This window comes from Triticum dicoccoides, chromosome 1B (assembly GCF_002162155.2).
Source record: "Triticum dicoccoides isolate Atlit2015 ecotype Zavitan chromosome 1B, WEW_v2.0, whole genome shotgun sequence".
NCBI lineage: Eukaryota > Viridiplantae > Streptophyta > Magnoliopsida > Poales > Poaceae > Triticum > Triticum dicoccoides.
In genome coordinates, this window is record NC_041381.1 from 669,311,600 (window position 1) to 669,326,422 (window position 14,823).

A 14,823-nucleotide genomic window follows, 5' to 3' on the forward strand; every position below is an offset into this window, starting at 1 on the left:
TCACATCACTCATGACCCGCTTCTGTGCGGGAGAGGACAGCTGGCTAGCCCGCAGCAACAACCTCAGCAAAAATTCTGGCAGTCCGGATACCAAGGACCGCAATGGCAGGTCGCGTCGCAACAAGAACAAACGTCGCATTAACGGCGACAATAATGAGGATACGACAGTCAATGCCGGATTTAGAGGCTCCAAACCCGGTCAGCGGAAAAAGCCATTCAAAAGAACTACTCCGGGTCCGTCCAATTTGGACCGATTACTCGATCGCTTGTGCCAGATACACGGCACCCCCGAAAAGCCAGCCAACCACACCAACAGGGACTGTTGGGTATTCAAGCAGGCGGGCAAGCTAATTGCTGAAAACAATGGCAAGGGGCTGCATAGCGATGACGAAGAAGAGACCCGACCGCCGAACAACAGAGGACAGAAGGGTTTCCCCCCACAGGTGCGGACGGTGAACATGATATACGCAACCCACATACCCAAGAGGGAGCGGAAGCATGCACTCAGGGACGTATACGCGATGGAGCCAGTCGCCCCGCAGTTCAACCCATGGTCCTCCTGCCCGATCACTTTTGATCGAAGGGACCGCCCCACCAGCATCCGCCACGGCGGGTTAGCCGCATTGGTTTTAGACCCAATCATCGATGGATTTCACCTCACCAGAGTCCTGATGGACGGCGGCAGTAGCCTGAACCTTCTTTATCAGGACACAGTGCGCAAGATGGTCATAGACCCCTCAAGGATTAAACCCACAAAGACGACCTTCAAAGGCGTCATACCAGGTGTAGAGGCCAATTGTACGGGCTCAGTTACACTGGAAGTGGTCTTCGGATCCCCGGATAACTTCCGAAGCGAGGAGTTAATCTTTGACATAGTTCCGTTCCGTAGTGGATATCATGCTCTGCTCGGACGGACCGCGTTTGCAAAGTTCAACGCGGTGCCGCACTACACATACCTCAAGCTCAAGATGCCAGGCCCTCGAGGAGTCATCACGGTCAACGGAAACACCGAACACTCCCTCCGAACGGAGGAACATACAGCGGCTCTCGCGACAGAAGTACAATGCAACCTCTTAAGGCAATTCTCGAGTCCGGCCGTTAAGCGACCGGACACGGCTAAACGCGCCCGGAGTAACCTACAACAAGGCCACCTGGCACGTTCCGAGCACCCGTAGCAATGCGGCCCCAACCCCAGCCCTCGCAAGATCGCAAGACTGGTCCTTCGCGTACATCATTACGCTCTGGAGATACCATGGGCATAGGAGGAGGGGCACGACCACGACAGGCCCAGAATGCGGCTTAACCACATCAAGGGCTCCCAAGTGTGTCATTCCTTTTTTTTATTTTTTTTCTTTCTTACCCACAGGACTCCGTACACCAGAGGCCCTGTCCGGCAGTAGACTGGCCGAACTCACGATGCAACAGCCAGGGGAGGAGAAAGGCTACGACGAATATTCAGGTGGTCTCCATTACGAGCATTAAATCTGTTTCATACACCATTCCGCAGCCTACCCCTGGAGGGGGACATGCTTAATAGTCCCATTCCTTGCTTACCACACTATTTGTATCGTTCTGCATTCATGGCAGTATTACTTAAATAAACAATGCAGCACCTTTTTGCTTATAATTGCGTTCCTTTCTTATACATATGTTCATTTATGATATGTCACATCCGTACACTTTGGTACGGCTAAATACACCAGGGGCTTAAGTTCCCCACATTATGGTGTGATAAGTCCGAACACTTTCACAAGTGCGGCACCCCGAACTTATAGCATTATATGCATCGGCTCCGAATCATGTCTTGGGTCAATAGTTGGGTTTGCCCGGCTCCCATGTTTTGGTACCTTATGTTCCGTTGTATCGGCTAAGGTAGCACTGGGAGAACCACTGCGATTGCGCCCCAGTTGAGCTGGGCGAGCGCCTCAGTGGAGAAAGCTAAAACTGACCATCATGATAAGGCGAGAGCCGGTCGCTGTTCGAGAGGTTTTTTCGCGTCCCTAAAGACTTATGCCGCTTAGAGCGAGGAACCGGCTTTGTCCGGCCCAGGCGTGGATAGCGCCCCGAATTCGGCCTTCCGAACACTAGGGGCTTCGCCGAAATTTAAAATTATAGAATTCTATGGCTAAGTGAGAGTGTTCAAGCATTATAAGTCCGGTTGCCTCGTTCGTTGTGTTGAGCGCCTCCCTAGATGGACCCAAATATGGGAACAAGAGTGCTCAAATTTATCCCGAACACCCCAGCACTCGTGGCATGGGGGCTGAAGCCGACGACTTGCCATCTCTCAGATTTGATAAACAGCCGCACAGAAGGTAATATTTTAAATCAACAAGCGTTGCTTAGCGCATATGAACAAAGTTTTCAGCGCACAGGATAACAAAATGCAAGTCTACTCAAATATTACATTATTGGAGCACTCACCCGCAATAATGCGGGCACCCTTCAGGACGCCCTTATAATACATCTCGGGCGTGCGATACTCCTTGCCCGGTGGTGGCGCGTCCGTCACAAGCTTCTCCGCATCCATCTTGCCCCAGTGCACCTTAGCACGGGCAAGAGCCCGATGGGCACCTTCAATACAGGCGGATTGCTTGATGACATCAACCCATGGACAAGCATCCACCAGCCGCCGCACCAGGCCGAAGTAGCTCCCAGGCATGGCCTCATTGGGCCACAGCCGAACTATGAGGCCCTTCATGGCCTATTCGGCCACCTTGTGGAGCTCGACCAGCTGCTTCAGCTGGTCGCTAAGGGGCACCGGATGTCCGGCCTCAGCATACTGAGACCAGAAGACCTTCTCCGTCGAGCTCCCCTCCTCGGCCCTATAGAAAGCGGCAGCATCGGACACGCTGCGGGGCAGATCTGCGAACGCTCCTGAGAGCTCCGAATTCGGGTAAGTAACAGGTAATTCAAATTCACATGCTTACTTTGCATGAAAAATGCCTTACCCACCGCTATTTTCTTCAACGCCTCGATTTCTTGAAGGGCCTTGTGGGCTTTGGCCTTGGCGGCTTTGGCACTCTCAAGAGCCGATGCAAGCTCGGACTCTCGAGTCTTCAAGTCGCGCTCCAAACTCTCATGCTTTTCCACGAGAGCCTGGAGCTCTTGTTGTACCTCCGCCACCCGCGCCTCCTGCTTCTCTCACCTAGCACGTTCCACGGCCACATTACGTTCGGCCGCGGACACCGCCTCCTTCAGGGTCGCCACCTCGTTCGTGGCCCCTGAAGTACCCATGTTATCCTTGTCATTTCTCTTGCAACCAAATCCTTTTCTGTAAGGTACAACTTTAATAAGGTGTTACTCACCTTCCTTGTCCTCGAGCTGCTTCTTGGCATGGCCGAGCTTGTTCTCGGACCGCTCGAGGCTTTGCTTCAAAGCATTGACCTCCGCAGTCAGTGCGGCAGAGGTCAGTAGCGCAGCCTGCAATCCCATATTGACATATTTTTTAAGACTCATGCGTATATCTTTTTAGATCCTCAGTCCGGCTTTTCTTTCCAAACACCGAACCGAGCATCAGGGGCTACTGTCTATGCGGTACTATTTTACATATATTAAATTTCTTACCTCAAAGCCTGTTAGAAGGCTGCTGCAGGCTTCGGTCAGCCCGCTTTTGGCGAGCTGGACCTTCTGAATCACCGCACTCATGACAGTGCGGTGTTCCTTCTTGATGGAAGCGCCGTTGAGCGCCTCCAGCAAGTTATCCGGCACCTTCGGTTGGACGGAGGCCGCTGGCATCATGATCTTTCCCTTCTTACAAAGGGGCTGCCTGCCGGACTCTGGAACCACTGCAGGTTCCGGTACGGAGTCCGGTACGAAGTCTGGGAGGTTGCCTTGTGGCACCTCCGGGTCCTCCTCCTCCGGATGGGTCCCTCTCTGGGATCCCACCTCGGTGTCATCAGCGTCACGGGGGGAGGAGGCGGTTGGAAGTGAAGTACTGTTCACATCTGACGTACCCAAGGACCCGCTCGATGAAGCGGGAAGGTCGTCCTTGGGCGGACTGCAGGGTTGTATGCGGCATTAGAAAGACACCATGTGGCGAAAAGAAAAATCATGAAGTTGTTCGGGAGTCCGGATACTTATGATCTCACCAGGGGCTTGGCCCTTGGAGGCCAATCCTCGTCGTCGTCACCGGCGTTGGTGGAGCAGTCCGGGGGAAGAGTCCTTCCTTTCTTGGACCCTTCGGCCTCCCTCGTTGGGGAGGCCTTCCTTTTCTTCCCTCCCCCCGCTGGGGGAGAGGCCTCTTTCTTCTCCTCCTCGTCCTCGTGGGAGGAGTCCGCCTTGGAGTCATCGGACACCTGAAAACGGGAACTCTTTTGAGTGCTCGTGGCCTTCTTCTTGTCCTTCTTCTCCAGCACCACGTGGGGTGCCGGAACCAGCAGCCCCGCTAAGCAGGCGTCCGCTGGGTCTTCTGGCAAAGGGGCCGGACAGTTAGTCTGCTCGGCCTTCTTCAGCCAGTCATGTCAAAGGAGAGGGAGTTTAGATCCCGCATAGAGTCAAACTTTGGAAAACAAGTGTCCCTTAAAGGGTAGAATCGCTTACCTCGCTAGCCTAGCACTGCGAGCTGAATCCGCGATCTTCGGTAGCGGATGTGGGAGCCTCGGCGCCCTTGAACAACACCTTCCAGACATCTTCGTACTTAGTGTCGAAGAGCCTGCTCAAGGTTCGGTGCTGGGCCGGATCAAACTCCCACAATTTGAAGGCCCGTTGTTGGCACGGGAGAATCCGGCGGATGAGCATGACCTGGACTACATTGACAAGCTTGAGCTTCTTGTTCACCAGCTTTTGGACGCAGGCTTGGAGTCCAGTTAGCTCCTCCGAATCGCCCCAAGTCAGTCCACTCTCTTTCCAAGAGGTGAGCCGTGTGGGGATGCCAGATCTAAATTCAGGGGCCGCTGCCCATTTAGGGTCACGCGGCTCGGTGATGTAGAACCACCCCGATTGCCACCCCTTGATGGTTTCCACGAAGGCGCCCTCGAGCCAAGTAACGTTGGGTATCTTGCCCACCATGGCGCCTCCGCACTCCGCTTGGCTGCCCTTCACAACCTTCGGCTTGACATTGAAGGTCTTGAGCCACAAGCCGAAGTGGGGCTAGATGCAGAGGAAGGCCTCACACATGACGATAAACGCCGAGATGTTGAGGATGAAATTCGAGGCCAGATCATGGAAATCCAGGCCGTAGTAGAACATGAGCCCCTGGACAAAGGGGTGGAGTGGGAATCCCAGTCCGCGGAGGAAATGGGGAAGGAATACCACCCTCTCATGGGGCCTGGGGGTGGGGATGAGCTGCCCCTCGACGGGGAGCCGGTGCGTGATGTCGCTGGACAGATATCCGGCGCCGTGCAGCTTCTTGATGTGCCCCTCCGTAACGGAGGAGGCCATCCACTTGCCTCCCACTCCGGACATAGGTGGAGAAGGTTGAGGTGAGATGTGCGGACTTGGGCGCTGGAGCTCGAGTATGCGGAGATGGATAAGCAAAGGAGGAAGAAGGCGCAGGTAAAAAGGTGGATCCTTATCCCCTTATATATGGGCGGACAAAACTATGCGTCCCCTCCGGCCTGGTAAAACTCGCTTTTCTCCCAAGCGCCGCAATCAATGGCGCGATTGGGTTACCCACGTCCATATTGATGGGAATCCCGGAATAAGGGGAACACGATCTCTGCTTCGACAAGACGTGCCAAGGAAACCGCTTCACTAAACGCGCTGAGGTGGTATAATAAAAATTATTCAAGTAAAGGCTTGGTTGTGGTGTGACGTCACGCCACAGAATACGTCAGCAGATTGAACTTGTGTAAATATTATTCTCTCTATGGTGGAATGTGGAATTTATTTTGCAGAGCCGGACACTATCCTGGTGTTCACAATCTTCTATAAATTATTCGGAGGAGGAACCCGCCTTGCAATGTTGAAGACAATATGCGCACCGGACTCGTCGTCATTGAAGCCTGGTTCAGGGGCTACTGAGGGAGTCCTGGACTAGGGGGTGTCCGGATAGCCGAACTATCATCATCGGCCGGACTCCAAGACTATGAAGATACAAGATTGAAGACTTCGTCCCATGTCCGGATGGGACTTTCCTTGGCGTGGAAGGCAAGCTTGGCGATACGGATATGTAGATCTCCTACCATTGTAACCGACTTTGTGTAACCCTAGCCCTCTCCGGTGTCTATATAAACCAGATGGTTTTAGTCCATAGGACATAACAACAATCATACCATAGGCTAGCTTCTAGGGTTTAGCCTCCTTGATCTCGTGGTAGATCTACTCTTGTAATACCCACATCATCAATATTAATCAAGCAGGACATAGGGTTTTACCTCCATCAAGAGGGCCCGAACCTAGGTAAAACATCGTGTCCCTTGTCTCCTATTACCATCCGCCTAGACGCACAGTTCGGGACCCCCTACCCGAGATCTGCCGGTTTTGACACCGACAGTGGTGCACGCATATATTCTTCCTGACGTGGGACGCCCTACCACGCGTTTTCTGGGTCCTCCTCGGTCGTAGTGCCGAAGCAAGTAAATGAGTCATCAAATCACGAAAGACCACCTTTCCCGCCGAGTACATCAATGAAGCACGGTGGCTAGCTAGTTGGGCTAGTTCGACCGATTAGCTAGGCCGCCGCCACATTTGTTTTTTCACCCCTTTTTTTATCTACTTGCTGGCAGGTATATTTAAATATCCACCGCGCCGTTGCTCTGGTGTTTGGGTGCGGCAGGATTTTTAATTTTTTGATTGACAGGAGCAGGCGCGGCAGGATTTTTAATTTTTTGATTAACGGGAGCAGGTGCGGCAGCAATTAGTCATGATGACTCCGCCTGTAAAAACCCACTGCTCCCTGATGTGAGAAGTCGTCGACTGGTGTTTTACCGTGGTGAAAACCAAAAGATTCCCCGCTCCTCGGCTGGCTCCCTCCGCCTTCCTATATATTGCATTGCCTTTCAGCCGTTTTGCCCCCTTTGCTTCCTCTCCCCATTGCTTCTACCTGGTGCCATGGCGGCGCAGCAGATCACGGAGTCCGACGTGAGGCGCCTGACACAGGAGCTCCGTGCCAAGGATGCGGAGCTCGGGGCCAAGGACGTGGAGCTCTGTGAGCTCAAGGAGGAGAGGAGTGCCATGCTCCTCCGTTATGTGTGGGAGTCCACGGAGCTTCAAAAGCGGCAGGCGTCCACCACAAAGATGCTCGAGGCGTCGGCGGCGTTGCTGCAGAAAGCGGGAGATACGATAGGCCGTTAGGGGAGCCGGCTGGAGCGCGAGCGGGCCGATCGTGACGAGGTCCAGGATCGCCTCAGCCACTTGGTGAACCAAGTTGCCACGCACATGTTGCGGCTGCGCGATGCCTACCGTCGTGCCAGCGCGACGATGCCGGCCGTCGTGCTAAACCCGTTCGACCACCCGGTCGACTTCAACGAGTTGCGGCTTCCTGACCTGGTCTCCTTCTTCACCTATATCTCCGAGGATCTGAGCCGTCTCCGTGCGATGGTGGGGGCTGAGCTGGACAAGGAGGGGTTGCGGGCTGCCGTCGCCGTTGCCGGGCGAATCCTTTCAGGGCTCTGTCACCGGAATCCATTCGTGCCATTGGACGTCGTCTTTGACGAGCTAGCTCCCATCGACCGGGAGCGGGCTCTGCGGGCGGTTTCACCCTGCATCACCAACGTCGTGCGCCTCGAGAAGCAGAGGGACTTCGGTGGTGTTTAGGCGCGCTCTGCATGGGCATGTCCATGTCTTGGCGCAACATGACCATTGGATCAAACTCAGGCGGTGCAAATCAGTCACTGTAACACAAAGTGTGTGGGTGTGTTTGGTTGCATTCTCATCTCAATATAGTTGTTTCCTCTTCGTGTATTTTTGTCAACCTACTAGTGTGGACTCATGCACCCTTCATGGTTCATGCACTCTGCCAAACACCCAAAAGTGGGTCGAGAAGGGAACTTTTGCTCCCGTCCCGTGCACCCTTCATACACCCTGTCTAACACTATAGGATGTGCTTCATATGGTTCATGTTTCGTGGAGTACTGTAGCACTGTACTCTCCGTGCGTTGTGGACCTAGTTCTGTTAACATTGATCTCACCGTTCATTCTCCACCGGACAGTCGAAAAAGCGGTACTATGTTACATATAGGAGTAGTTGACATGCGCACAACATCATTTGTTATCGTCATATCTTACTACACTAGCAACAAGATTGTGTAGTACTGACGTATGAACCAATGCACATGCCTAGTAGTAGGAGCACTATGTATGTTCAAGTGGCTGCCGTGTTTCGCACTCCTCTGTCGTAAGAGTGGAAACACTTGTTGTAATCATTTTTTTCTTCAAAATGAAAAACAATGGACACGCTCTACCGTGCGGGTCCTCCTCCAGCCATGCACTGAATTACTCACTTTCGCCGACGTGTGGGACAGCTAGCACCTGGGTCCACCAGCCATGCACTAAATTACTTTGTAGTTGAGTGACAGTAGACTACCATGATCGAACCGCCGCAGTAATGCCCAATGAGCCGTCAAATCACAAAACCCCTCCTTTCCAGCAGTAAGTTGGACGGACGAAGCAACCATCATTTCACTCTTCTCTCTCAGCTTCCAATCTTGAAGAAAACCCCCACTCGCTTCGCTTCTCCCTCATCTCGTTCCTCCTTTCACTCTTCCCTCTCAGCCTCCTCTCTTGGATGGACACCGGAGCACCGGCCGACGTGATGTCTATGGCTCTGGCCAAAACCGTCGAAGCTCATGGTACGAAGAAGTGCAAGCACCCCGCCGAGACTACCGCAGACAAGCTCAAAGTCATCGCCCTGTCCAAGCCCCCCTCTCCGGGATCCCTCATTAAGCAAGTCCAGGTAATGTCTGTTGTTGACGATCTTTTTCTCGATCTTGATCGTGTTTTTTCATCTAACACGCAGTACTTGTATTGGTAGTACAACTTTCTGGGTGATCTTGCATGTGATTTTAGTGTGCCAAATGACGGTTTTAAACTCCTCTTTTGACCAAAACATGCGAGAGGTTGACACTGATTTCTTATAGATTACTTTCAACTACTCCCTCTGTCCCAAATTTCGTGTCTTAGATTTGTCTAGATATGGATGTATCTAATACTAAAATGTGACTTGATACATCCGTATCTAGACAAATCTAAGACAAGAATTTTGGGACGGAGGGAGTACTTTATGAGCATCAATGCTACCTTTTAAGAGGGTATATTTGCCTCAGTAACTTGTGTTGTGGATATTGCATGTAATCCCTCTGCTCTCATGCCTTTGAAGACATGTTCTAGTGTCTTTGTTTACTCATTTCTGTGCGTATATGTAGTCATATATGGAGTACAATATCGAAAATCATCTTATATTTCTGAACGGAGGTAGTAATAAAATATGGTTTCTGTTTGAATTAGAACCAGGTTCGCGGTGGAGATGAAGTTCTCAAAGTCATGTCGTGTGAACTGGAAGACCTGATGATGAGTTCTACTGCTAAACTATCTAGCTGTTGTGTCCTTGTCGCCACGTGTCCTGAACTAGTGTTTTCCTGTAGCATTGTTGCCAGGCGTGTTCTCGAGGTTGTACTTGACCACAACAATTTCCTGGTTGTGCCCTCGATTACGAAGGGTGTGGTTCTTGTAAAGCTTCCCAACAAATCTGATGCGGCATGTCTTCATCATCATGTTTATGAGTGGAAAGACCACTCTGTTAGGTTCTCCAAGGTTGACAAGATGGTGATGGCGCATGTAGACATCTCACACGAAGTCCATGGCCTAGTCAGTTATGCGGGGTTCATCCCGTAGGTCGGTGGCAAGAAATAGTTTGCAGAGTTTAGTTAGTGCAACTTTGCTTGTCTGTAGTAAGTACTATTATTCAGTACTTGATTTGTGTTTGTGAACCCTGTATTGTTTATCAGTACTGCCGCTTTTGGTGTGTGGTCAGTCCTTAGAACGGTCTATGTTAATGTCTGTCCACTCAATTCAGTCTGTACATTTTGAAGTATCCCGATCATATTTTTTGTGAGGACGGTTTATCAATTATGGTTACACTCCAATATCTATATGCATTGCAGGGTTTATCGCACCCGCCAGGATTTCCAGTCCCATGGATGTTCGGTCCATACGATTTGTCATGACCTTTGGACTGTCCTGCTTATGGGAGTAGGCAGGGCCCTGCATGCCACGCGTAGTTGTACGATCAATCTTCTGTTTAGTACTTCAACATAGTGATTTCCTGGTAAGGATTCACTCGTGTCACGTCAAGTAATCTTATTGATTTACTGTCTAAATCTTATTGATTTAATGTCATGTTTTGCAATTTTACGATGCAAGTTTTGCCATGTGACATTCATCACAGAATAAACCGTTTGGTTTGCTCTACGATGGCTATTTTTGCAGGTTTCACTTCTTATGTCGTGTCAGTAACGAAGGCACTGTCCATCACTTATATTACTGGAAAAAATTGGATCAGTCTGTTGTCTGAGTACAAGCTGAATCCCTATGATGAACTGCAGTTTGGTTTAACAAAAACGCCACAATTAGTCCTTCTCGCGTTTAAAAGAAATGAAGAAAAAAACAGGATCACGGTCATGGATCCTAGTCAAGTTAGAAAGCTGATCATAGCAGACAAGACACGATCACCGCTGTCTCGCACAGATCGAGCACCGGCAGTTGCTCTAGCACTGACAGTGGCAGCAGCTCAGTCTGATCCAGCTGAGGATTGGGCACCGACCGCTTTAGCGGATCAGTCTGATCTACCGAAGGATCGGGCATCGACACCGGCACCAGCTCTACAAGGAGCACCATCTCCGGCAGCAGCGGCGGCTTCGGCACCTGCACCAACACTTGCACTTGCATTTGGTCCGGCCCGTGCAGTTGCACCGGCAACAGACTGGGCTGCAGTTCGCACTTCATATACCAAAGTCCTTACAAAAACCGACATGTCCACCTTCTTGGTAAGCATTGGCCGCCTAGGTGCTTCGTTCTTTTTTCTTTCCATGTTGTTTCACATGATTCACTGTGTTGATCTAACTGTTTGGGTATGTCTTCTTGTTTGCAAACAAAGAATTCCTACAGCAACGAGGGAGTCGTTCAACAATCCGGGCGACCGCGGCCAAGTTTCTCTTACCATGCGCAGCCTTGGTGTGAATGAACCTGCTCAATATACCGTAAGTACAAAGGATGGTCGCATGATGATTGATGCTAAAGGATGGTCAAGGTTCAAATCTAAATCATATCTTGCGGTAGGGGATGATGTCAAAATCCAACTTTCTCGGCAAGGAGAGCTGGTCCAAATCAACTTTGAAATTCTTCAGTAGCAGCACGCAACTGCCGAACTGATCTATCCTCTGAGAGATTTTGATGTAATAATCTAGCATGGTGAAACAGGTGTCCTGTGTGTATAAGTAGTACGACAGTATTATTTATCACATGGTATATCGTTGATAGAATTGCAACTCTGATTGCTGGTTAGGAACTGTCGTTCAATTTCATTCCAATACCTGTCCTGCTTTATTCAATTTTGTGTATTCGCCTTGCGGCAGCATCTAAAACCAGCGCAGTACCGATTGCTTGCAATATGAAAAGCGCTGAGGTAGAACACATGGGCCCCCAAACATGCAGGGTCGGCCTGCGGCCCAAAGTCCAGAACCGTGAGCCTATCTGAGTATTATATTCTCAGCTGAACCCCCATAAAAAAGCTGAACCCCCATAATGCCCGTGCGTTGCAGAGGGAGTATATTTCTCGGCAAGGTGAGCCTGCGATATAAAAGATTTGTATATTTCTTTACAGAGGGAGTATCTCTCTGTCAAAAAATATATTTATGTGTAACTAGTTACTCCTGTCTTTCTACTTCCTTTCGCTGATATGTGGGGCAACCGGCAACGGGGTCCACGTGCCATATGCACAAATTAGAATGCACAAATTAGAGTGCACAACTTCACGGTAGACACACCCTGGTCGTAGCGCCGCAGTAATGCCCAATGAGCCATCAAATCACACCCCCCCCCTTCCAGCTTTAGCAGTAAGCTGGACGGACGAAGCGGCAATATTTCAGTAGGCCTGAATCCCCTTCTCCCTCGTCTGCTTGTTCAGAGAAAACCCCCGCTCGGCAATTGCATAGGGTTTTCTCATGGAGAACCAGGTACGAATTCTTCATCCATCCCCGATAAATCCAAGTCCCTTGGTCGCAGGTAATCCTAGGATGGCAGTCGCCGCCGTTGATGCATTTTTCTTCGTACTGAATCTAGTGTGTTTCAGTTGCAGTGCCCAAAGTGCGAGTACCCTACAGATTTCTGCGCCCTCGGTGAGAGCCACACTTGTTCCTTCTCATCCTACCACAGCATTTTGAAATGCGCACAGTATGTTCCTAGAATCCTCTTCTCTATCCGGGAGGGTGGGGGTTCTTTGAACATGCTGTGTTCTCATATTATTTTTCCTGCAGTGTATTATTTGCTCTGCCAGAACACATGTACTCAAGATGCTCGGCCTTGCCATAACTGAATACACTAGTTTAATGGTCACAGTGAAGACAAGCCATGGATATTACTTCCGAGTTGGGTTCATGAACCAAGAAGATCGCTGCTTTTTTATGGCCGAACTTGGATAAACTTTCTCAAGTGTTACGGACTGAAAGTTGGCGCCCGAATGTTGATGGAAATAGCAGAACCTGGTCTCATCTTCACTGCGATCTTCCACCCCGACGTTGTTCCAATTGTTCATCCATGTTAGTTTTGTATCTGGTTCTTGCTTGTTGCCTCGATTACTTCTTAATCCACCTATTCTGTCTAACTAATCACAATTTAACTTTAGAAGTAGCAACGAATCTCTCACGAAGATGCTACTTCTAACTAATATTTTCTTATAATTGGTGGCATGTGTAGGTTTTTTCAGAGTTAAGCAGTCTGCTCGTTTGTTACTCTGTAATAACTCGGCTGTTACTAATGGCACTAAAGTTGACTGGATCGACATCCACAAGTTCCTAAACTTTATTTATCGTCTTGAGGTCCTTGTGGGGCGTTTCAATGGTGGAAGGCCACGTGGGATATGTGTGCCACTGCTGCACTCGTTGAACAGGTCCAACTGTGTCGAGAAACTTATGGTACGAGCTGTTTTCTGTTATATATGTTGTTCATAAACTATTGCTTATACACAGTTTTACAGCTGTGATCTTCTTGAAATAGGAACTGCCGAGTTCTATTGTTCCTATACAGATGCCTGACCATGGTCGGGTCAGACTTGTGCTTGGTCACAACATGATGTTTATGTCGACCTACTCAATTCCCCTTGGAGGTGAAAAGAACTTATTCGTGGGTGGTCTCAAATAATGAAGGCCCGTCCATCTTGGAGAATAGGACAGAAGATTATGTTCATGCTTTTCCATGGCTCTAAAGCGAATATCCTATTTATTGACCACGTTGCAAGATGAAGCCGCTTTCAAAAGGTTGTGGATGCGCGGGGTGGCGCCTGGGCCTTGTCCTGGGGCTTGGTGGCCTCACCCTTGGTTAACTGTAGGTAAAGTAGCACTGTTCAAGGCGTGCTTTGTACGGTTGAACCTGTATAAGTACTCATACTGCTTTCAGCTTTGGTTGTTAAGTGCCCCTGCTGGTTTCAGTTAAGGTTGTTAAGTACTCCTGGTGCTTTTACAGTTTGTCATGTTTCTTTAGTCCTGTCTTCCTCCAGCCGCCAAAACCAAACCAACGCCGGCGGGGCCGCCTACTTCCGCCTCCCATGGCTGGCTACGCCTCAGCGCATGCATCGCCGCCCCACCGTCTCCTAAATCGTTAACGCCGACGTCCTCCGCGCGCTTTGGTGCGCTCGCCGCGGCACCGCCCTCTCGCGTTGTCAACATGGTCAACAAACAACAGGAATCGGCAGAAGTACCTGGAGAGGATGACAGTAGGGGCCCACCACGTCAGCGTATGGAAAAATAAAATGCTTCCTCCTAGTGTTTTCCTGACATCTGGGACCCACGGTATGGTGAGCTTATATAGTCAGACGACAAGAGAACAGCACAAGATCGGCTGACACCTGGGACGTAGCTACTCGAGCAGTATTTTTTTTTGTTTGGTATTGCTGAGACGGAGCAGGGTTTGAACTAGGCTGTGGCCCGTCTAGCCCAGGCTTATATTTTATGTTCACCATGTGACCAGCCCAGCTATTTTTTCTTTGTGAAAATGAGCCCAGTTTATTTTTTCTGAAGAATACCCAATCCAGGCCTACTTATTTTTCTACGCCCTGATGGGCTGCAACTCTTTCAAGACGCCTGCAAATCTTGAAAGTAATATGAAATGGGTTGTAAATATAAAAACAGATGACAAATTGGCAATTACTTTATAATTTCTAATTTTTTCACATTTTCAGATTCCTATTTCACTAGGCATTAACCTAATTTAAATATATCTTCAAAGTACTTTAAATCTGGCTCGACATTTTGGTATTAAAAATATTTTGGAACCCACAGAAATATGCGAAATTGGCCCTGGCCAACCAAAAAAATGACTGCAATAAATTGCATAAGAAGTTGCCATGAGCTATATATAAATTATTAAAAAAAAGAGGAAGTGGTCTGACTTGTGGGCCTGTTTAGTTGACGCGTATGCAAGATTTTTTTAGTTATTATATACTACGTCAACAAACGATTCTAGCAGACGTAACCGTTGGATGTCAATCCAACGGTCGTCGTGTTTCTTCAATCTCTGATCTTCTTGCTCCAGCCGCCAAAGCAGCGTCGACGGGACCGCCTGCTCCCGCCTCCCGTGGCCGGTTGTGCTGCCGCGCAGGCCTCAGCGCCCCCTACTACTCCCACCACTGGCCAGGGCATCCCTCTACTCACCCACACCCCCTGTTATTCTGCG